The sequence below is a fragment of the Mobula birostris genome, chromosome 4, assembly GCF_030028105.1.
Source record: "Mobula birostris isolate sMobBir1 chromosome 4, sMobBir1.hap1, whole genome shotgun sequence".
In the NCBI taxonomy this organism is placed as follows: domain Eukaryota; kingdom Metazoa; phylum Chordata; class Chondrichthyes; order Myliobatiformes; family Myliobatidae; genus Mobula; species Mobula birostris.
Window position 1 is genome coordinate 25,334,988 of NC_092373.1, and position 22,058 is coordinate 25,357,045.

The window sequence follows — 22,058 nt, forward strand, 5'->3', positions numbered from 1 at the left end:
GAAAACAAAATACAGAAAATTCGATCATTGCTGCAACAGCAAAATGTGAAGTCACAGTATGCTTAAATATGTAATTTGTTAATTTGTAGTTTTCCCCAACCAAAAGAATCTGCTTTCCGAACCGGAATGATAATTCAAACTTGTTTTGGTGCCATTGGCCATTGATAGCAATGTCTCCAGTATAGGTGACATCCTGTATGTTGTTTCTGTATGACCGAGTAACAAACATCGTGTACCATAAATGCTGATTTTGGCCAGGACAGAACAACTTGTTCAGCTGTAGTTTGGGACATCGAGACTTCTATCACCTTTTTACACTGCCCAGTAAGAAATAAAACAATGCAGTTGCGTTTTATTTCGATCCCAAAGCGAAGTGATCAAACACGCATTTAAATGTTTAATCAAATCAGTTGCAAAGACAAAAGAGCCAGATCCGAAAAGAAATTCGACGCATGTTCAGAATTAGTACTACACATTAGTATTACAACCCCTAAAAACCCAAATGTACAATCAGCAGCTTGCACTGAATCTGCGCGACTTACAAAACACAATAAATAACCCGAGTTTTCCTACAATTCCGTCACGCACATTGCAATTCACTCACCAAATTAAAATCAGCTCCTGGGATTAAAAAGTAGAACCAATTCCACCATCAAAATGAGGCAGGCATAGCAAGCGAAGAGCTTCTGTAAATGTTTAAAGTTTCAATTCTTGGTCCCAGGGCTTCATCTTAAGCAGAAGAAAGGCAGGAAAACCAGAGGGGGGGGGGAAGAGAGAGGAGAATGTGCGGCTCAGAGTTTGGATGGTGCGCCCTCTCTAGCATTGAGAGAGCACGGAAGCTCTCAGTCCCTCTCACTTCAGAACATCGATGGTGTTTAACTCGATGTGGCTTTGACGATCTCCAGCCACTCATGCGGGCAAGGAGCTGCGCTCGCCTCCCGACAGTGACATTTTTTTTGGAGGGAGAAGGGAGGAATTCACTGCTTTTGACGGGAATGCAAGGAAGAACCCCGCAGCAGCAAACTTTATCGCTCAACCATATTCCAGGCAAAATGGATTAAAACTCTTACTACTTTCTCTCCCTAATCAACTGCCCTAAAACAACCTAATTAATCAGGTTAACACTGGCCGTGCAAGCCACTTCGGGCTTAATATCTGATACACGAACTTTCTGCTTCAGCAGCGGTTGTCCCTTTTTTATTGTTTCGTTTCTTTAAAAACTCCCTTCGGTGTTCCCTTATTTTCTCACTCTTTCTTGGTCTTTCTTTCTCTTGCTGCTCCGGTAGGCAATCTCGTCTGGCCCGAACGAGGAGGGCAAGGGAGAGGGAACCTTAGCTCAAAACAAAATTCTTTAATATAAAAATAAACTTATTCTTCGTAGCTCTTCCCCGGCGCCTCAGCCACAAAGCCGCCGAGCAATAAAGCCGCCCGACGCGAACCCGAACAAGCAGGCACTCGACGCAACCGCTTCTCAACGGAAGCCCAACCTCCCCAGCCGCTCGGCTCCAGCAGCCGGTTGGCCAGGCGCGCATAGGTCACCGCCTCTTCTATTCGCCAGCCCCGCGTCAATCAACTCACTCGGCGACCTATCACCCCGCCTCCTTTTCCCCCCACTACTTCCGTTCCTGCGGAGCCGCAAACTAGTTTCCGGTGGTCTTTTCACAATGCTTAGTACACCTGTTATAATATCTAGTAAAGTTTTACATTTGCATTTTTCCAGGGACTCTGTTTGGAAAGAAAATAAAATGCTGATAAGTAATTAGTACAGAGATGAAGGGGGTGGTTAATTTATTGGCAGAATTTTACAACGTTCCTTGTATGTGGTATGAAACTCCAAGTTTTACTTCAGTTTTTGTTTATAAATTTTGCCTATGTGGTGGGGATTTTTATTAAAGCTCTTGCTGAGGTGGATTTATAATACTTTGTTCCGCGGAAATCCTAAATTGAGGGAATGGGAGGCGGCGCATAAACAGGAAGCGGCGCTCAAATGGGAAACAGCAAGGACTCCCAAGATTGAGGTATTTACCGACACTTATCCACGAAAGGAAAGGGTAGCTCGGCTGTGGGGATGCCTGGTGACCTCCTGGTTGGGGCAGCTGGGCGGCTTGAACCAAGCCAGAACCTTTTTTGTGTGTCTTTTTATCTGAATTAAGGCCTGTAGTTTGTAGTTAGTTGTTAGGACAAGAAAACCGAACACCCTTATTCCTTATTAACTGAGATTTACTGTCCAGTTAAAAGTTGAAATCTAACTGTTGACAGCGATGCCTGGCTGATATTTAAAAAACGTGCAGCAAGTGGGGCAGCATTTGTGGTAAAAAGAAATGGTCAACGTAAAAAGCAACGGGGGAAGCCGCGTTGGAATCAATTTGCAGAGACGGTGGGGGCAGGGTTGGATAGGACAAAGGGAATTCTTCGATAAACTGGGGCCAAGGTTGCCATGGAGATGAGCTGTTGCGGGAACTGTGTGATTATTAATGAGAACGCTAGGAAAGAAAAGGGCTTGTAAAAGCAACACACATAAAAGTTGCTGGTGAACGTAGCAGGCCAGGCAGCATCTCTAGGAAGAGGTGCAGTCGACGTTTCAGGCCGAGACCCTTCGTCAGGACTAACTGAAGGAAGAGTGAGTAAGGGATTTGAGAGGGGGAGATCCAAAATGATAGGAGAAGACAGGAGGGGGAGGGATGGAGCCAAGAGCTGGACAGGTGATTGGCAAAGGGGATATGAGAGCATAATGGGACTGGAGGTCTGGGGAGAAAGACAAGGGGGGGGGAACCCAGAGGATGGGCAAGGGGTATATTCAGAGGGACAGAGGGAGAAAAAGGAGAGTGAGAGAAAGAATGTGAGTATAAAAATAAATAACAGATGGGGTACGAGGGGGAGGTGGGGCATTAGCAGAAGTTAGAGAAGTCGATGTTCATGCCATCAGGTTGAGCTTGTAAAATATTGTGAAAATACAGGTCTGGGCTCTTGGGAACACCCAGCAGACGAAATAGTGTCAGTAAAAAGGGAAAAAACCTGTTTATTTTTAGCTGCCTATAACAGGACCAACCAGTTCCAATGCTAACCAAGTTGCCAGAAGTAAGTTTTCTGAAATAGTTGAATTTGATGTTGAATTCTGAAGGTCACTATGTGCCTAACTGCAAAATGAGATTCTGACACTCAAATTTATGTTAGGCTTTGCTGAAACTGAGGTGAAAGGAGGAGAAAAATTATCCTGAGAATGGAAGGTTGACATTTGATGACTCTGGGCCTGTACTCGCTGGAATTTAGACTGGTGGAAATCTTAATAAAACCTATTGTCTCTTGAAAGGCCTAGATAAAGTGGGTGTGAAGAAGATGTTTCCAAGAGTGGGGGAGTATACAGACTCAGAATTAATTGGGTCTGGAAGCCAAGTCTTTCAGTATACTTAAGCAGAGGTTGGTAGTTTCTTGATTAGTCAGAGTGTCAAAGGTTTTGGGGAGAAGGTAGGGTCAGAGTGTCAAAGGTTTTGGGGAGAAGGTAGGAGAATGGGGTTGAGAGGGGCAATAAATTAGCTAGACATGCACTGAATGGCCTAGTTCTGCTCCTGTGTTATTTGATCGTATGAGTTAAGGTGGGATTGGATGAAGAATTAAAGTGACAGGCAACTGGAAGCTGAGTGTTGCCCTTGCAAAATGAATGAAGACGCTAGGTAAAGTGGTTACCCCAGTCTGCAGTTTGGCTTTTCCGATGTAAAGGCAACTGCATCATGACCCCCAAGTGCAATACTCCAGAACAGGGGTTCCCAACTGTCTTTTATGTCATGAGCCTTGCCATTAACGGAAGGGTCTCATGCATGAGAAAGTGCCATCAAAAGAGGAAATAGAAAAACAGGCCTAGGAGTTGTGACAGGAGCAGTCTCCTGGGAACAGAGGAGAAGTTGTGTAGTTGACTTTTGTGTTTGATTTCACAGAGAAGCCAAATGCAGTTATTGCTTTGATGTGAATTTCCCCCTTTTTTGGTTTATTTCTTTGTCCAAAAAAAAAACACCATTGGAAATGAGATCCACACCTTAATACAACTGACTGACTACCTACCCAACTTCCATGTGGTTTGTGGATCTATGCAGGCATTATTCTGCACTGTATCTAATTAATTAATTGAGATACAGTGTGAAATAGGTCATTCCAGCCTTTCAAGCCCCACTGCCCAGCAATCCCACAATTTAATTTGGGACAATTTACAATGACCAACTAACCTACCAACTGGTACGTCTTTGGACTGAGGAAGGAAACGAGGAAACCCATGTGGTCACAGGGAGAGAATGTTTCGTTGGTATAAACCATCTCAACAAATAAATTTAACAACACACATCAAAGTTGCTGGTGAACGCAGCAGGCCAAGCAGCATCTGTAGGAAGAGGTGCAGTCAAAAAAAAAAGAGATATTTCAGCCCGAGACCCTTCGTCAGGACTAACTGAAGGAAGAGTGAGTAAGGGATTTGAAAGTTGGAGGGGGAGGGGGAGGGGGAGGGGGAGATCCAAAATGATAGGAGAAGACAGGAGGGGGAGGGATAGAGCCAAGAGCTGGGCAGGTGATGGGCAAAAGGGGATACGAGAGGATCATGGGACAGGAGGTCCGGGAAGAAAGACAAGTGGGGGGGACCCAGAGGATGGGCAAGAGGTATATTCAGAGGGACAGAGGGAGAAAAAGGAGAGTGAGAGAAAGAATGTGTGCATAAAAATGAGTAACAGATGGGGTACGAGGGGGAGGTGGGGCCTTAGCGGAAGTTAGAGAAGTCGATGTTCATGCCATCAGGTTGGAGGCTACCCAGACGGAATATAAGGTGTTGTTCCTCCAACCTGAGTGTGGCTTCATCTTTACAGTAGAGGAGGCTGTGGATAGACGTGTCAGAATGGGAATGGGATGTGGAATTAAAATGTGTGGCCACTGGGAGATCCTGCTTTCTCTGGCGGACAGAGCGTAGGTGTTCAGCAAAGTGGTCTCCCAGTCTGTGTCGGGTCTCGCCAATATATAAAAGGCCACATCGGGAGCACCGGATGCAGTATATCACCCCAGTCGACTCACAGGTGAAGTGTTGCCTCACCTGGAAGGACTGTTTGGGGCCCTGAATGGTGGTAAGGGAGGAAGTGTAAGGGCATGTGTAGCACTTGTTCCGGTTACACGGGTAAGTACCAGGAGGGAGATCAGTAGGGAGGGATAAATTTAATATTCCGTCCTCAAAGTACCATTGCCTACAGCTGCCTCTCCAGTGACCTTGGATGCATTGTCACCTCCCAACTGCATACTTATCTTTCTCAGAACCTTTTGTATCTCTCATTGCATTTCTGCTTCTGGCATAGTACTGAAATGCCTCCTTGTCAAAGCCACAGACTACACCCAACACAAGTTAGCAAACATTCAATATTTTTCCTTTCAACAAAAACGTCAACTGTTTATTCCTTTCCATAGATGCTGCCTGACCTGCTGAGTTTCTCCAGCATTTTGTGTGTGTTGGTTGATCTGTATTTCCAGTATCAGCAGAATCTTTTGTTTACTGTTTTTCCTTATGTTTGAGCTGCCTAGAACCTTTGATCAAATCATCTTTGTGTTCAGCGATAGTGAATCACTCACATTAAAATTTCAACCTAGTCCTGTACTGTGAACATGTTTCTTTTCGCCCCGCTTATTTCTTTACATTCTATTGCTCAACATTACATGGAACTGCAGTGCCTCAGTTCTTGTGTGTACACTGATGCAATCCAGCTATAACTCCAACACCATCTTTTTTAAATTGCCATGCTGCCTGTCTAACACTAAGTAAAGGATAAATAATAATATTCTCCAGGCAGCCATTGTCTTTGATCCTTGGACATTTTTTCTGATCTGTGGACTCTATTCCTGTCTCTGGAATGGATCATTTGTAATGCTGATGTTGTTTTTGACCCCCAACATGAGCTTCAAACAATATATCACTACAGATACAAATACCACCCATTTTCATGAAAGTAATACTATCAATTATGCCGGGCCTTTTCCTCAAAATCTTAATTGCATAGATCCTCCTTCATGTTCCCTCCAGACTGACTATTACAATACACACCTGGCAATTCCTCGTTTTACCCTCTGCAAACCTGAGGTTATCCAGAATTTATCATTTGGTCAACTAGCTGCTGGCCTTGTTCCCTTATCCTTGTGCTCATAGACCAATGATGGCATTTGATTATGAACTAGTTTAGCTTTTATGTCTTCATTATTTGCAAATCGTTCTTGGCCTTGTCCTTGTTACTCATGTAGTTAACTATAATCTTTAAGGATATCTGCCCTTAACCAGTTCTGACCTATTGACTATCTCTGAATTTAATCCCTTCACAAATGGAATTCTGCCTTTGGTTATTCTGTTCTGGAACCCCCCTGCCTGAATCTCTGTTTTTCTCTTTGTCCAAATTTTTAGCCGTCCAGCTCAGCTCAGTATTCATTTCATTGCCAATTTTTATTTGAAAATGCTTCTATGAAGCACTTGGTAAAGTTTTGCTTAATACATCAATTAAGTTATTTTGGTTCTGTCAAGGCCTTGTTGGAAGTTGTAGAATTGTATTTTCAACAATGAGCTGAATAAGCTGTTTGTCCTGGGGGAAAAAAAACTTTTTTATGTGTGAGTGATTTCAAAAGTGCATGGATAAAATAATGAGGAATTATTGATACTTCTTTGTAACAGCTTGTGGCATTTTAATTTCTAATCCAAGTTTTCTATCCTAACCTTAGTTCAAATAGTTAGAAAAAAAGTTGGGTTAAAAATGTTTTGGCATGACAAGTTACTCGGCTGGTTGTCATCAGTGTTACTGATCGTCACAGATTTGCGGATGGCACCTGAAAGCATCTAATTTTTGGAAAACGCTGAGCACTTGGAGCTTTTTGTGTAGCTATCTTAGAGGTCTCTGACCCTTTATTAGTGACTACAATGGCTCTTTTTATATATTTAATTTGGTGATCAATTACATTCTCGTCAATAGGGGCAAAAAGGGCAATATTGGGGGGAAAAAAACAAAAACAGGGAAATTGGGAGTGAAAAAGCAAGATAACCTTGAAAACCACGCTAACTAAAAGTAAGAGATTTGTTTCAAACTTGCATGCAGGCATTTAAGAACTTTGAATCTGTAAAATACAGATCCCATGAGCACAAAATCCAAAGTTACACTTTAGTTGTGAGGGAGCTGTTGACTCTTGAGGTGCAATTTTAGGTTGATAGAAAAGATTCCATGACACTCTTTTGAAGAGCTGGGTAATTCTGGGTCCTGAGCATGTGTATAGAGTCATGGTATCCATGCCAACTGAATCTTCTGCCTCGTCCCAACAACATGCACCAGGACTATCTCCTCAAACCCCTCTCATGCATGTACCTATCCATACTTCTCTTAAGTGTTACAACTGAACCCACATCTCCTGCTTCCACTGGCAGCTCTTCCACACTCACACAACTCAGAGTGAAGAAATTTCCCCTTAGATTCTGCTTGAATACAGTGGATTCCAGTTAAATGGGCCACCAGTTAATCGGGATAGCCGTTTATTTGGGACAACTCTTAAAGAACACAGACTAAGTGAGAAACCAGCCGGAATTCCCTTTGTTTTTTTTGGGACACTATGCTACTTAATTGGGGCAGGAGACTCTTGTAGAACAGTTTCTAACTAGCGTCAGATGCATGAACTTGTGTAGCAGTTAGACAATACACTGTGTTTAGAGTGAACAGTTTTTAAAATAGCGCCAGTTGTGTGCACCTGTTTTAAAAAGCATTGATATTTGTCATTGGTAATTGGTGAGAAATAAACAGTTAAACAATACACTGTGCTTAGAGTGAACAGTTTTTAAATAATGCCAGTTGCATGCACCTGTTTTAAAAAACATTGATATTTGTCATTAGTAATTGGCGAGAAATAAGCAGTAAAACAATTCAGAACTGTTTTGCTCACCACAGTTTCAAGCATTCAAGCTTGGAGATGCTAGAATGGTCAGGAGTGAAAATGAAACAATTTCACTACTTCAACTTAGGAACTATGGAGAAATTGAAGGTATCAACAATCATCTTCAAAGTTACAATGAAAATGAAGATTTGGAAGATGCAATTGTCGATAACCTTATATGAAGGTAGTTCATTACCTACACCAGGTGACTGAGCTGGTTTTGTTCATTTACAGTAAATCAAAAGAACACAGCAGCGTACCAGTATATTAGATGAATTCCTCCATCAATAACAATGAAGAACTAATACAGTTTTAGAGTACTGTAGTAGTATAGTGTTCTGATTTGTTCTGTATTTGATTTAACTACATAATTTGTTACTCATTTAAATGGTAGTTTTTCTTTTTAATACCTTTTTTCACTATTTCCATGAAACCGGCTATTTGGGGCAGCCGGTTAATTGGGCCAAAATGTACTGGCCCCAATGAGTCCCTATTAACCGGAATCCTCTGTATTTGACCTTTCACCCAATACCTGTAGCTTTCTGTTCTAGTCTCACCCAACGTGAGGGGGAAAGCCTGCAGGCACTCAGCCTATTTTATTACCCCATCATTGAATCATGTAGATGTACAGCATGGAAATGGGCATTTCGGCCACCAGCCATTTCACTAATCTGACGTTATTCACCTTGCCTGTTCGCAATAGCTTCCCTCCCCACCCCCAACTCTACCACCTCCTCCATACATTACAGACAATTACATGTGGCTAATTAGTGGCTAATTACATGTTTTTGAGATGAGTACCTGGAGGAAACCTGTACATTTTAAGGGAGAATATGGTTATTAGTTTATTATGTGTACAGAGATACAGTGAAAAAGGCTGTATGCATGCCTTCCAGATAGGTCATTCTGTACATGAAGTGCATCAAGGTGTACTTATGTATAGAGTTATAGTATTCTATATCATTTGAGGTAGTACAAAAGGAAAACCATTAACAATGCAGAACATAGTGTTAGTGCTACTGTTACTGAGAAAGTAGTTAAATGAGGTACAAGGGCCACAATGAAATTGACTTAAAGATCAGGAATTCTTTGTAATCCAAATGGTCCATTTAAGAATCTAATAACAGCAGGGTAGAAGTTGTCCCTGATCGTGGTGGTATACATCTTAAAGCTTCTGTATTTTCTGTCCAATGGAAGGGGGGGGGGTGGAGAGAAAAGAGGAGGGTTTTATGAATATGTTGGTTGCTTTTCCAAGGAAGTTGGAAGTGTAGACAGTCAGTGGAAGGGAGGCTGATCTTCATTTTAGACTGCATTCTCTTCACAACTTTCTGCAATTTTTTGAGATCTTAGGAAGAGCAGTTGCTACCAAGATGTTATCCATCCATATAGTCAGTCAGCACCCAAGGTCAGGATTGAATCTGGGTCTCTGGTACTATGAGGCAGGAGTTCTATTAGCTGCATCAATATGCTGCCAGTTAGCATCACTAACTTTAATTAATAATTATTACTTTCAAAGTGATATCTTTTGTCATATCTTCTTCACTGGAACAATAATGTATGTAATTGGACATGAAGGGCTTTGGGTCATACTGAAGTCAGGCTATGATATGAATTTAAGATTTACAAAAAGTGATAACAGTAAAACTACGTCAATAGTGGATTGACACTACGTCTACTCTTGTTGTGAAATCACTTTTGCTGTGGCATTACATTTTATCCAGAAAAACATGAAAGATTTTAAATTAACAATACCTTTTAACTGAAGTACTATCAACCAATCATAAGCCAGGAAAAGATTTTTCAGAATTGATGACAAAAGATTTGCTTGAGGAAATAGATTTTTAGGAGAGAGAGGCGAAGAAGCAGAATGTTTTTGGAAAGAATTGTACTCCTTAGATAGATGAACAGGTGGTTGCCATTAGTGGAGCAATTGGAATTGGATATACCATATTCAAGAACTGTAAAAGTCCAAGGATCTAGATCTAGATTTAGTTTTAGTCTGAGAGATGGTGGATGAATTGTGAGACAGTGGTGGGCATGTGAAAACTGGGCTGAGACATCATCTGAGCAAGAACCAATATTGATGAGATAAAATAGGGCAGTGGCAGGTGCTGTGTATTTAGATAAAATCAAGTGCTAAATTTCAGGCATGATCTAAGGAATGTAACTTGTACATCCTTGTACTTCAATATTATTTTCTGTACTTGTCTATTAATTTTCAACAAAGGTCTTAGAATGCGTGAACCTCATCAGAAGTTGCATGTAAGTCGAACTTGGTATATTATGAAATGATTTGCCTTTAAGGTTGCTGCAACATGCATGCACTGTGGAAGTTTATTTCTTCCTGCTTTTCTAGCTGACGCTGGTAGTTCCAAATTCTTCAAGAGTTCTTAATCCAATTTTGTATGTCTCGTATCAGTCATTGTTCAACAGTTTAATAATTTTGGTGGCAGTTGCAAAGGCTGCAAGATATGTTAGTGCCTCTAATTGCAGGTAATGAGTAGTGTATAACTGCAGGTGAATCGTGAACTAGTGATGACTTCCTCAGGGAATTGATGACTGCTGGAAGTTAATGAATGAAGATTCATGTGAAACCATACTGGATATTTTAAGTTTGCTTCCAAGTGAAAGTTGTATCTTAATAAGAAATTACTAAGGAATCATTGCCAGCAATTTAGAAAAATTATGCATAATTAGGAAGAAGTTTGGAATTGTCATTTATAAGTACTTGGAACCGCTGATACTGAACTGGCCATGGTGAAGCAGCCAATAAGTTATGCTAGTCAACATTACAATAGTGTTATTTAATGAAAGAAAACTGCAGAATTAACTTGACGGATGGTTGGAATTGACTCAGTGAGTTAAGGTCTTGTTTAATTTTCTCTGAAACAAAATACTTCAGGAAAATAAAATGCTTAAAATACCAAGTATATCAAACAACGTCTGTATGGAGAGACACGGTTGATGATTTCAATATGTGACTTATCTGAAATAAGAAAGGTTAATTGTACAGAAGTTAGTTGTTTTTAGGTTGTACAGAAAGTGGTTAGGTTCAGAGAGAACAGGAAGAGATGTTTGAAATCGGATGAAGGTCAGAAGACGTGAAAGACTCAAATGCCAACTGAACAAGATTGGTAAATTTATGCCTGGAGGAGAGGGAACAATGCTTAAATGCCAGAAGTAAAAATAAACCTAATATTTGAAATTTAAGGTGCAAGACTGGAATAGCTGATTATCAAAAATGTTGAATTCAGTGGTGAGTTATGATTGACTAATGTGTCATCTAGTAAGATGCAGTGCTGCTCCCTAAGTTGTGGTTTGTTGGAACAATACGTAACATCAGATCAGATTGAGCGGGTTGGACACTGGCAACTTCATGGTCACTTTTGGACTGAAGAACAAGACTATAGAAGTGCATGTATCATTCTGGTAAATCTGCTGAGTTCCCTGCAAGCCTATTCTATCCTTCCAAAGAAATAGCTTATGGGCTTCCATCCTGCATTGCAATCAGCTTCCAGGGCGGTAAATACTAATCCTTACTCAGTTGCCAGGCTACTATTCTCAAATAGTCTCCTGGTAATCTCTGGATTTGTGCAATTTAAAACTAATAAATACTTCCTACCCAAAAGCTACTTGGAGTGTTGTAAGAAATGTAGTCCTTGGATCTCTGTATCCTTGTATTTCAATTGTGGCCCAAGCAACAAAACTTCTGTCCCCCTTTACTCCAAAATTACATGATTTTCTACAACTGTTCATGAAATTTCAGTCAGCAGTGTATTTGGACCACAATGTTCAACATCAAACAAAAAAAAATCTTCAGTTTTTAGTGAATTACTTCTCTTTTTTCTCCAATGATATTAATTTGCAATTGTTTTATTCATACGCTCCATTCCTTACTGATTTTAAAATTTAATGTTATCATCCATGTTATTTACAATGTCGCCTTTCTTCATGTTAATATTATAGTTGCAGAGAAGGAAAAAAAAAGAGGCAGCAAGGGTCATAATGAATTATGTCAAACAAGCTAGATTGATGAGAACGGCCTCACACAAAATACATGGAGTAGCAAGTACAAAAAGCCAACAGAGTTTAGTTCAGTTGGTGGCGTAGATTCCCAAGCCAGAACACTTTGGGTTAAACTCATACTTTGGTCATTTTACGTGAAGGAATGCTTCTTTATTAAATATGTCATCTTTTGAATTAAATATGTCATCTTTTAAATTGATGCCTCTTTAGCCTTGTAATGGTGTCAAAAAACCCACCCTGTTACCAGCTTCCCCGATCCTATTCAAACCAGCACTTTTGGATTGACTTGGTACAATTAAAACAGAAAAATGAGGTACCATAAGGAAATCTTTCTCTCAGCATGGGTATCCTTGTTTTCTGTATATTCTGAATTCTGGTGGGGCCAGTGATCCAGATGGAGAAAACTTGGTTTCTGCAAGTCCCAAAGCTGCTGTGATGAGGATATTATGTCATGTTCTGCTTTGCTACCAGCTTGAGTCCAGTTTACAGTGGAGATGGCGAGACAGCCCAATACCTGAATATGGCACAGAGGAGGAACACAACATACATATTTTGTGTTAAATTTATGAAGGTAAATAGGGTAAAATCAGACTCTTCCTCTGTATATGGTAGAATGTCATGTGTAATACATGAAATAAAAAAAAAAACAAGATTTGAGCTGAATGATGACTTGATGATGTAGTAACATATAAGTACAGTATTGATAGCCGGAAGTATATTTTCAAGATTAATAGCTGAAATAATTTCTAGGTGGTTCGAGGAAAAACCTAGACTCTTTTCAACATGCTAATTGTGCCTGAGTTTCACTTTCAGGATTGCTGAATAGTATTCTTGATCCTTAATTATACCTGTGATCTCATGAAGGTTTTCAAGGTTATTAAGAAGATTGATAAAAGACAATGAAATGAAATCCATCGTTATGGTGAGGGGGTTAGTACCAAGGAACACAAATAATCAAATGGCGCAAATTAAAAAGTTACATGAAAGAAAGTAAGTCAAATGGCATCTTTCAAAGTCAGGGTAATAGAGTAGTAGAATAAATAACCAGGGAAGGTCATTGATGTGAATAATACAAATGGATATGAGCATCAAATATGTTTTTGTAGAGAAACAGCATTGGTGGTGGAAAGTCTGGAAGATACATATTCTGAGAAAATAGGAAAGCAAGATTGATCTATGTAAAGCAGATCCTCTAATGTCTCCTAGAAATGGGAAGGAATTGCAGACTCAATCACACAATAGCCCATAACTTATGAAAAGTGAGTGGCAGTCAACATGATAACTCAAGTCATTTATTCTGCTCCAGAAAACTTTCAGATTTAAGATGGAGCTCTATTTGTCATCACTCAAGGTGATCAGACTTTAACGTTTGATACCTTTCTTTTTTACGCAATTTTATAATTTTATTAGTGCAAGTCTCCATCACTCATGTTAGCCTGGACGGTTCGTATATGAAGGCTGATAGACTCTGACTCACCCTAACACATTTGGAGACCTTATGTTCAAGGGCTCTTTGAACATTGCTCCACAAATCTTAATGCATTCTGTTGATGTGTCCTGACCCATACTGTATAAATATTTTAAATACTTTTCATAGAAATTATTTTTGGATTTAACACTGTATTTTCAGGAATACATCAAAAAGGGGCAGATTACTCCCATTCTAAAGTGAGTTATTTATATCAAAGTAGCAATAAAAATTGGTCAAACCTTTTCACCTTTGGATTGACTCCCAAGAATCTGTGACATTATTCTATACATATTCCTTTTGTTATTTATTTAAAAATATCTGGACAATGTTGGTTATTTTCAGAGGCTGCTGGTAAGAGGTGGTCGATTTATTAAGCTTGGAATCCTTTCGGTTAAATGAAATTTTTCATTGTGAGCAAGCGATAAAATCCCCAATATATGGCACAATTACTGATCCTGACAACTATCCATTTACATGTTGGTTGAAAAAAAATTGGACCAAGTGACTTGAAATAGGATACACTTTGAATCTTAAAAGTTATGTTTTCAATAATTGGTTTGAAAGAATTGAAGTGATGAGAGAAAATCATTGCAATAATATTATAAAGGCAGAACAGATTTTTTTTTTGTCAGTATACCTATCATTCGGAGAGCCTTTAGCTCTTGTGGAGATGGAAAAAGAGGACTTATCATGTCAGTCTAGCTTACATTCAAATCTGAGTGACAGGATAATGTTGTAACCAGATGCGCTGGTGAATCAATTTATTTCTATTTATTCAGCAGCAGCTATTCTATAATTTATGGTTTTTGTTGTCAGAAGTGATATATAAAAAAAAATAAATCACCACTGCACAATTACGTAATATCAAGACTGGGTGGTTTTATTCAATTGAACAGTCTCGATTCAAATATTGTATATACTCATGTTTATGGTGATAAATTTAGCTTACTAGTTGTGTTGAAAGTAAGGATCATACTTGTTTTATATAATTCATATGTTTTCTGAGGATCCTCTCCTGGCTTAAGAATTTCAGTGGAAACGTTGTCAAGTTTCTCAAGTGTTGCTCTGAGTGGTGAGTAGTTTATCTCCTGATAGCCGTGTGGATGGATAGGCATTGAACAGTTACTAGTGAATATTAAACCCCAGTTCTCGTTGTCATCTCAGTTTAGGTTTGCTTCTTCTCAACAGTGGCACAGGTGATGTCACTGAAAGTCAAATAAGAAATTACTGGCTTTTCTCTTGATTAAGTTTTCTGCCACTTATGCAACACCACTATTAATACTTTCCTGTTATTGTCAGCACATCTTTTGTCCCAGATTATAAAATTGGCTTAAAAAATGTTGATGATGCAAAAGCCTAAATTTAACACCCATTCTGATTCTATTATTTTGTGTATAAATTCTAGGGTAATAAAAGGAATTCTGAACAAGGCTATCCTTCTAAGTGGGCTAGAGATGAGAGGATTGAAATATTCACTAAGTACCATTGATGGCTTTTCCATTGAACTGTTGTTATTGATTAAAAAAAAGGCAAAACATTTAGTGTTGTGCAGTTCCTCATATGAAAGTGGATAGAATTTAAAATTTTGGCAGCATTCAGCCATGACCTTCTGACTTTTCTCTGATTCATGATAAACAATATTGTTATGATATGGGTGTCTGATGAGCGATCTTCTTGTCTCTGTAATTTTTTCACTTAAGACTCCTTAAATGAAACATTTGTCATTGACTCAGATACTGTATCTCAGAAAAGTTGATGCTAGGATATGGATGCAAAACTAAATAAGTTTCAATCACAAGCCAAGTAGATGATGATAATGATATTTTTGTCTGTCCATCTCTGCAGTTACTGCTGACTTCTCTTTAGTTTTTTTTCATTTACTTGGGAATTTGAGATTTTTGTATATTCCTCTACTTGAAACAACTTCTATTACTTCCTTCAGTTCACTAATGTTCAACACCCACCGATCCCCTTCCTCACGATATGCAGTGACTAAAGCTCCCTAATATTGACCTCTGTGTTCTTTAACTTTAAATTCTTCAGATACATTTGTTTCAGTGATTCTCATCAATTCTAACAAGCATTTTTAATTTAATGCTTTCCTTCATGGCATGGGGTCTTCTCAATCACACTACTTTCATGCATATCAAATATTTTCCTATCAGCAATTCCTGTTTACTTTGCATGATACGAACAAGAGAAAATCTGCCGCTGCTGGAAATCAGAGCAACACACACAAAATGCTGGAGGAACTCAGCAGCCAGGCAGCATCTGTGGAAAAAAGTACAGTCGATGTATCGAGCCAAAACCCTTCGCCAGGAGGAATGCTGAGTTCCTCCAGCATTTTGTGCATGTTACCTTGCATGAATCTGCTTAAGACTGAGGTGGCATTCCATTCCATTACAAGCACCATACTTTCTCAAGTACATGCACGGATTGTAAGAAAGATTTTTTTGTTCTTCTCTCACCTCCATCTTCCACTATTGCAATGTTTCTTAGTTTTAGTAACATTGCTGTGTTCAACGTGATGGATTTTTCTTCCCATTAGGCTATCCTGTGCTATGTTTTCCTCCAATCCCATTGATAGATTGAAATCAAGGCATGTTATTAACAAAGACATGAGACATCATTATTAAACGCCTAAAGCTATGAGTTTCTTCAACATTTGATGTGACATGCAATCGTTAGACTTCTATACTCCAAGGTAATCATCACTTAAACAAAGCTTCGTGAACAGACAGCTTAGAATATTATAGCATAGTACAGGTCCTTTGGCCAACAGTGTTGTGCCAACATTTTAATCTACTCGAAAATCAATTGAACCCTTCCTCCCGACATAGCCCTCTATTTTTCTATCATCTATGTGCCTATCTAAGAGTTTCTTAAATGTCCCTTACTGTATCTGCCTCAACCACCACCCTTAGCAGGATGTTCCACATACCCAACACTCTGAGTAAAGAATTTAACCTCTGACGTCCTCCCACCCCCCTTTAATTTCCTCCTATAGCTGGCTGGTGTTGTAGTGGCATCCGCAATGGACTTCAAGGCGAGTAGTCCCAGGTTCGAATCTGGCCAGCTCCTTGCACGCTTTCCATCTATGCCAGGTTGAGCGTCGAGCTAGCAACTGGACCGCATAAAAACAGACCAAAGTGCTAAAGAAATGGTAAAGTTGCCTCCCCCCCCACCCCCGATGCACCACAAGGTGTGGAAAGGAAGAACAACAACCTTAAAAATATGCCTCCTCATATTAACAACTTAAGCCCTTGTTAAATCTTTCTGGCTTTCCACTGATCTTATGGTCTTGTACATCTCTATCAAGTCACCTTGAATTAACTTGAATTTTATTCTTTTCATTATCTTTGTGTTCTATTCTTGTAGATCACACTTAGCTCTCAGAATTGAAATAAAAAGTCTGTTGAAGTAGTTTAAGTTATGTTAGTGGGGTTAGTATTATTGATAAAACTTTGGAGAACAAAAAGTTCAGGATTGTGCTTATGCTCTCATTGTTATCTGCTTTGCACTTTATAATAAAATAATTTTTCATTTGGTGGTGATTGTAGCTGGAATCTGAATGGGATAATTAGATTGCTCGTTCATATGATATTTTTCTATAGTCTTGTCTGCTGCGAACTAAGATACATTATTAAGGGCTTCCTTTGTGTAACTGCTTGGATTAGATTGGGAACAGAAATCTACTCACTCTCAATCAGGTATTATTTCTGAATTTATTGCATAATGGTGGTTATTAATCTTGCCTTCTCAATAGTTATGGCTGAATGCCAATGTTTTACTCTGCTGTCACAAGAAATTCAGTCTACCTATGATGATCATCAATGGATTCGTGCAAAATCTTCATGCAGTAGTTTTGAAAATGTCCGAGCCCTGATGGAATGATTGTAGATTAGCATTCTACTTTTTAGTTGCTACGGGCAATTGGATACACAGAGACCAAAACCCCACATATGAAGTCTTGTAAAATGTATCAGCCAACTTCATTTTCAAGAATAATTAAGCAACAATTATAAGATCTTTTTTCCTAGAGTGATTAATTATTCCCCAATTTCATTACCCCAAGCTCTGTATGTTTTCTCAGACATCAAATACATCATTTTAAATTGCATCCCACTAGTTTTCATTATGCCACAGCTAAATATGTATATCATTTTGCTTCCATCCTGCAGTTATATCGCCTATATGGTTGCAGTGGAGAATAGAAGAGTAATGATTGACTTTGTTTTGGTCGCAAGTGTGGAATTGCTCAGAAACAATTAACGATCTCTGCTGCAATGGGATTGAGGGAAAAAAATCATATAGGATATTTGTGACAGGTTTGTGAAAAGCCCATACCTACCCACAGACACTGAATTAACAGACCCATCAACAAGCAGCCTGTGACTCAAGAACTGCTAGATGAAAGATCTAATTTGAAACAGAAATCGGTGGAGGCAATGGTCAAAGAGGCTTATCTCCAACATTTTGTTTTTGTCACAGAACTAACAGTTCCTGAGCTTTACTCAATTGTAGAAACTGATTGCCAACGATTGCATTTGGACAGTACACAGTGTTGGACATGTTAAGCACAAATGTGAAGAAGAAATCCAGACAACCCAATGTGAGATACTGCTTGAGTCCATGACACATAATCAGGAATAAAATGCTACCTAGAATGACTTTAGATTGTTAAATCCATTTCAAACTATTTACATCATACAACAAACCAGTGTGCTGCACAAGTTATGTACTTATAACTTATTGCCAGACGTATTCATGTTGAGACGGAATTATGGGTGGCTGAGATGCATATACTTGGTGAGTACTCCAAATGGTGTAAGATTCATACATGTGGCACACCTATGATATTTTTTAGTTAATTTATTATTGGCACCATGGTAGCGTATTGGTTAGCACAATGCAGACAAGCCAGAATATTTCCTGCTGCTGCCTGGAAGAAGTTTATACATTCTTCCTGTGACTTCCTGTGGGTGCTGCAATTTCCTCTCACAGTCCAAAGACATACTGGTTGGTACTGGCCTTACGAATGAGTTTGTTGATTCTGAGGGTAGCAGATACCAACAGGATCAACAAACTCATTCATAAAGCCAGTGATATTGTAGGGATGGAACTGGACTCTCTGACGGTGGTGTCTGAAAAGAGGATGCTGTCCAAGTTGCATGCCATCTTGGACAATGTCTCCCATCCACTACATAATGTACTGGGTGGGCACAGGAGTACATTCAGCCAGAGACTCATTCCACTGAGATGCAACACAGAGCGTCATAGGAAGTCATTCCTGCCTGTGGCCATCCAACTTTACAGCTCCTCCCTTGGAGGGTCAGACACCCTGAGCCAATAGGCTGGTCCTGGACTTATTTCCTGGCATAATTTACATATTACTATTTAATTATTTGTGGTTTTATTACTATTACATTATTTATGGTGCAACTGTAACAAAAACCAATTTCCCCCGGGATCAATAAAGTATGACTATGTAAGTTAATTGGTCATTGTAAATTGTCCCATGATTAGGCTAGCATTAAATCAGGGGGGTTACTGTGTAGTGTGGTTCGAAGGGCCGGAAGGGTTGATTCTGTGCTGTATCTCAATAAATAGATAAATAAATCTTCATTGTCCTTAGATGTCCTTCATCATATTAAACTAAAAACAATGCTATAAAAAACTATATCACTATCTGTTAGTGTTGGTTGTCTGTCAATTTCGATGATCATGATTTGTGTTGTGCTGCCCATCGTACGTACGGCTCCTATACTTTATGGTCTTATGGACATCTGGATATTGTGCTGGCTTAGCACACATGATCGCAGGTGGCCCAGGCTCTGACTAGCCTTGCAAATCCTAGCATAGATATCTTTATCCAAGGAGCCATCACTGGAGATGACACTGCCAAGGTATTTAAATTCCTTTACTACTCTCTGTGTTGTGCCTTCAGTGGTGATGGAAGGCAGCACAGCAGCGCATCTAGGAGCAGGTTGAAATAAGGCCTCTGTTTTGTCCAGGTTGATGGTGAGGCCAAACAGATGCAAGGCTTCTGCAAATCTGTCAATAACCAGTAGTAGACTAGACTCCGTTTGGCCCATTAGAGTGCGGTCGACCGCATAGAGTGTTTCGAGTATGACTCTTTTAACCGTCTTTGATTTGGATTTTAGGTGACACAGATCAAACAATGATCCACTGGAAATACACCATGTGTTCAAGGTTCCTGAGGCCGAGTACACATGTGCAAAAGAGGTTGAATAGCATGGGGGCTAACACCCCCCCCCCCATGTTTCACGAAGATCAGCGAACTTGTGTGGGCATCCCAACTTTGACAAGGTTGTCCAGAGCACTTCTCTGTTAACCATGTCAAAGGCCTTGGTTAAATCTTTGAAAACAATGTACGGATCTAGGTTCCGCTTGATACATTTTTCTTGAACCTGGCAGACAGCAAACATCATGTCAATGGTGCTTCTTCCAGGGCGGAACCCATACTGAGACACATTGCAGGTTCTGCCCTGGAAGAAGATCTGATACAAATACAAACAGTACTGCTGCTTTCACCCTTTCTCTGTTAACTTTTTGGATATGAATGTTTAATTGCAAGCATTGATGACCTTTCAAAATGAGGAATCAATAAAAGTATGAGAAAAACAGTCATTAAGCAGATGAGAGGGTAATATCCTGCCTTAGATTGCTTTACAACTCTGGATTCTAATTGAAGGTTTCAGATGCAATTAGTAGTGACCAGGTCATGCTTTTAATCTTGAGAGGGTGACACTTAATATTTAATACTACACTTCAGGTTCAAAGTTAAGTTATGGTTTTGCACTCATTGCTTGTTTTCTGCTTATGCAGTCGTTACTTGTGACATTATCAAAAGTGCAGTAATGACTTTTATTTTGTGTTGTTTCACTAGAAGTATAGGATCATCAGTATTTCAAAACAGAAGATTATCTTTAATTGTATCCATTAGCAAATGATTGTTTAGCTCTTGATTGCATTAATCTGTGCTTGTTTTGAAGCAATGACAGGAGCATTTTCTAGGTCAGTATTAGCTGGATGGGCAGCAGGTGCGTCAAGAGTGCATTGCTGCTTTGCTTTGATGAACAATGCTGTATTTTACTCTTTCACGTCAGCATCTGAATTGAAGCATTTTTCACAGTAAGCTGTCTCGGCTGTCTTTCCTTCCTAATCTATCACCAGTATCCAACAGCATTGGCGACTATGAGTGATTCCAATGTGAGACCCGCGTTCAATCACTGTCTGAGTAGAGTCACACGTTCTCGTTATGACCACTTAGCTTTTCCCCATGTGCTGCAGTTTCCTCCCACATCTCAGGGATATTGAGGTTAATTGGTCACTGTAAATTGCCCCAAATGTGTAGGTGAGTGATAGAATTTGGGAAAGTTTCAGATTTCTGAATGGCCCATGTACACTATTTTGTTATTCCTTTTTGTGTTCAAAGTAAATTTATTACTGAAGTACATATATGTCACTATATGTCACCCCGAGATTCATTTTCTTGCAAGCTTACTCAATAAATCCATAATAGAATAATAACCATAGTAAAATCAGCGAAGGACTGCACCAACTTGGGCATTCAACCAGTCTGCAAAGGGCACAAACTGTGCAAATACAAAATGAAAGAAATAATAATAGATAAATAAGCAACAAGTGGGCTTTTTTTTTGTAATTTGGTATATTGTAATTTTATGTCTTTGCACTTTGTTGATACCACAAAACAACAAATTTACTATCATTTAAGTCAGTGATAATAAATCTGATTCTAAGTTCTGAATGTAAGATGGTTGACGGTCAATGGAAACTGAGTAGGCCAAAAGGCCTACTTCAATGCTGTATCTGTAGATCTCTGATATGTCAATATTGATTTCACATAATAAGTGAGAAAAACTGCTTGTAATTGAGTGGTATTTCTCAAAGGATGTTCAACTCCAGCTATGACAATAAAATTACAATTTTTAGACCTAATAACTGAAATAACTCACTTAAAAGAACCAATACAAATTTTAAATTTGGGCTTCATGCCAACAAAGAGATTTTAAATGTTGGCTCTGGTGTAGAGGTGGGAAATAAATGGAAATTGTTATTTGTTATTATGACATCACGATTGTCTACATCTTTAGCAAGGGGGCATAATGTTAAGGTGATTGGAGGAAGTATGGGGGGGATGTCAGAGGTACATTTTTTTTTAGAAAGATGGTGGTGGGTCCGTGGAACTAGAGATGGTGGAGGCATGGGGGGCATTTAGGAAACTCTTAAATAGGCACATAGATGGTAGAAAAATGAAGGGGTATGTAGGAGGGAAGGACTAGAATTATCTTAGAGTAGATTAAAGGTCAGCACAACTTAGTGGGCCAAAAGGCCTGTACTGTGCTGTAATGTTCCATACTCAATGGTATTTTTTCATTTATCTACAAGATCCTACTGTTGAGTCACCTGGTGGTTTGTAAGAAACCTTGTGCACATCTCAATTTGCTTGTAACATTTTTTCTTTGAAGATCGTTCTTCACTGTTGCTGTCCTAGGCTGACATTTCCTACTGTACTTGTAGCACAATACATGTGCTCATTCAATATCTTGTGACACAGCTCAATAAATCCATTGCATTACCCTACCATGCAGTAACATTA

At 39.3% G+C, this 22,058-nt stretch overlaps 1 protein-coding gene across 2 annotated transcripts in view; it reads right to left on the minus strand.

Annotated features, from left to right (window-relative positions):
- The window catches only part of dipk2ab (divergent protein kinase domain 2Ab), a 221,226-nt gene extending 219,760 nt beyond the window's left edge, over positions 1-1,466 (minus strand). For both annotated transcript variants that reach the window (XM_072255016.1, XM_072255015.1), the window contains exon 1: positions 605-1,466. The gene's annotated coding sequence lies outside the window, so the exon portion shown is untranslated. The remainder of the gene's footprint in view (positions 1-604) is intronic.
- Between the last annotated feature and the right edge of the window lie 20,592 nt (positions 1,467-22,058).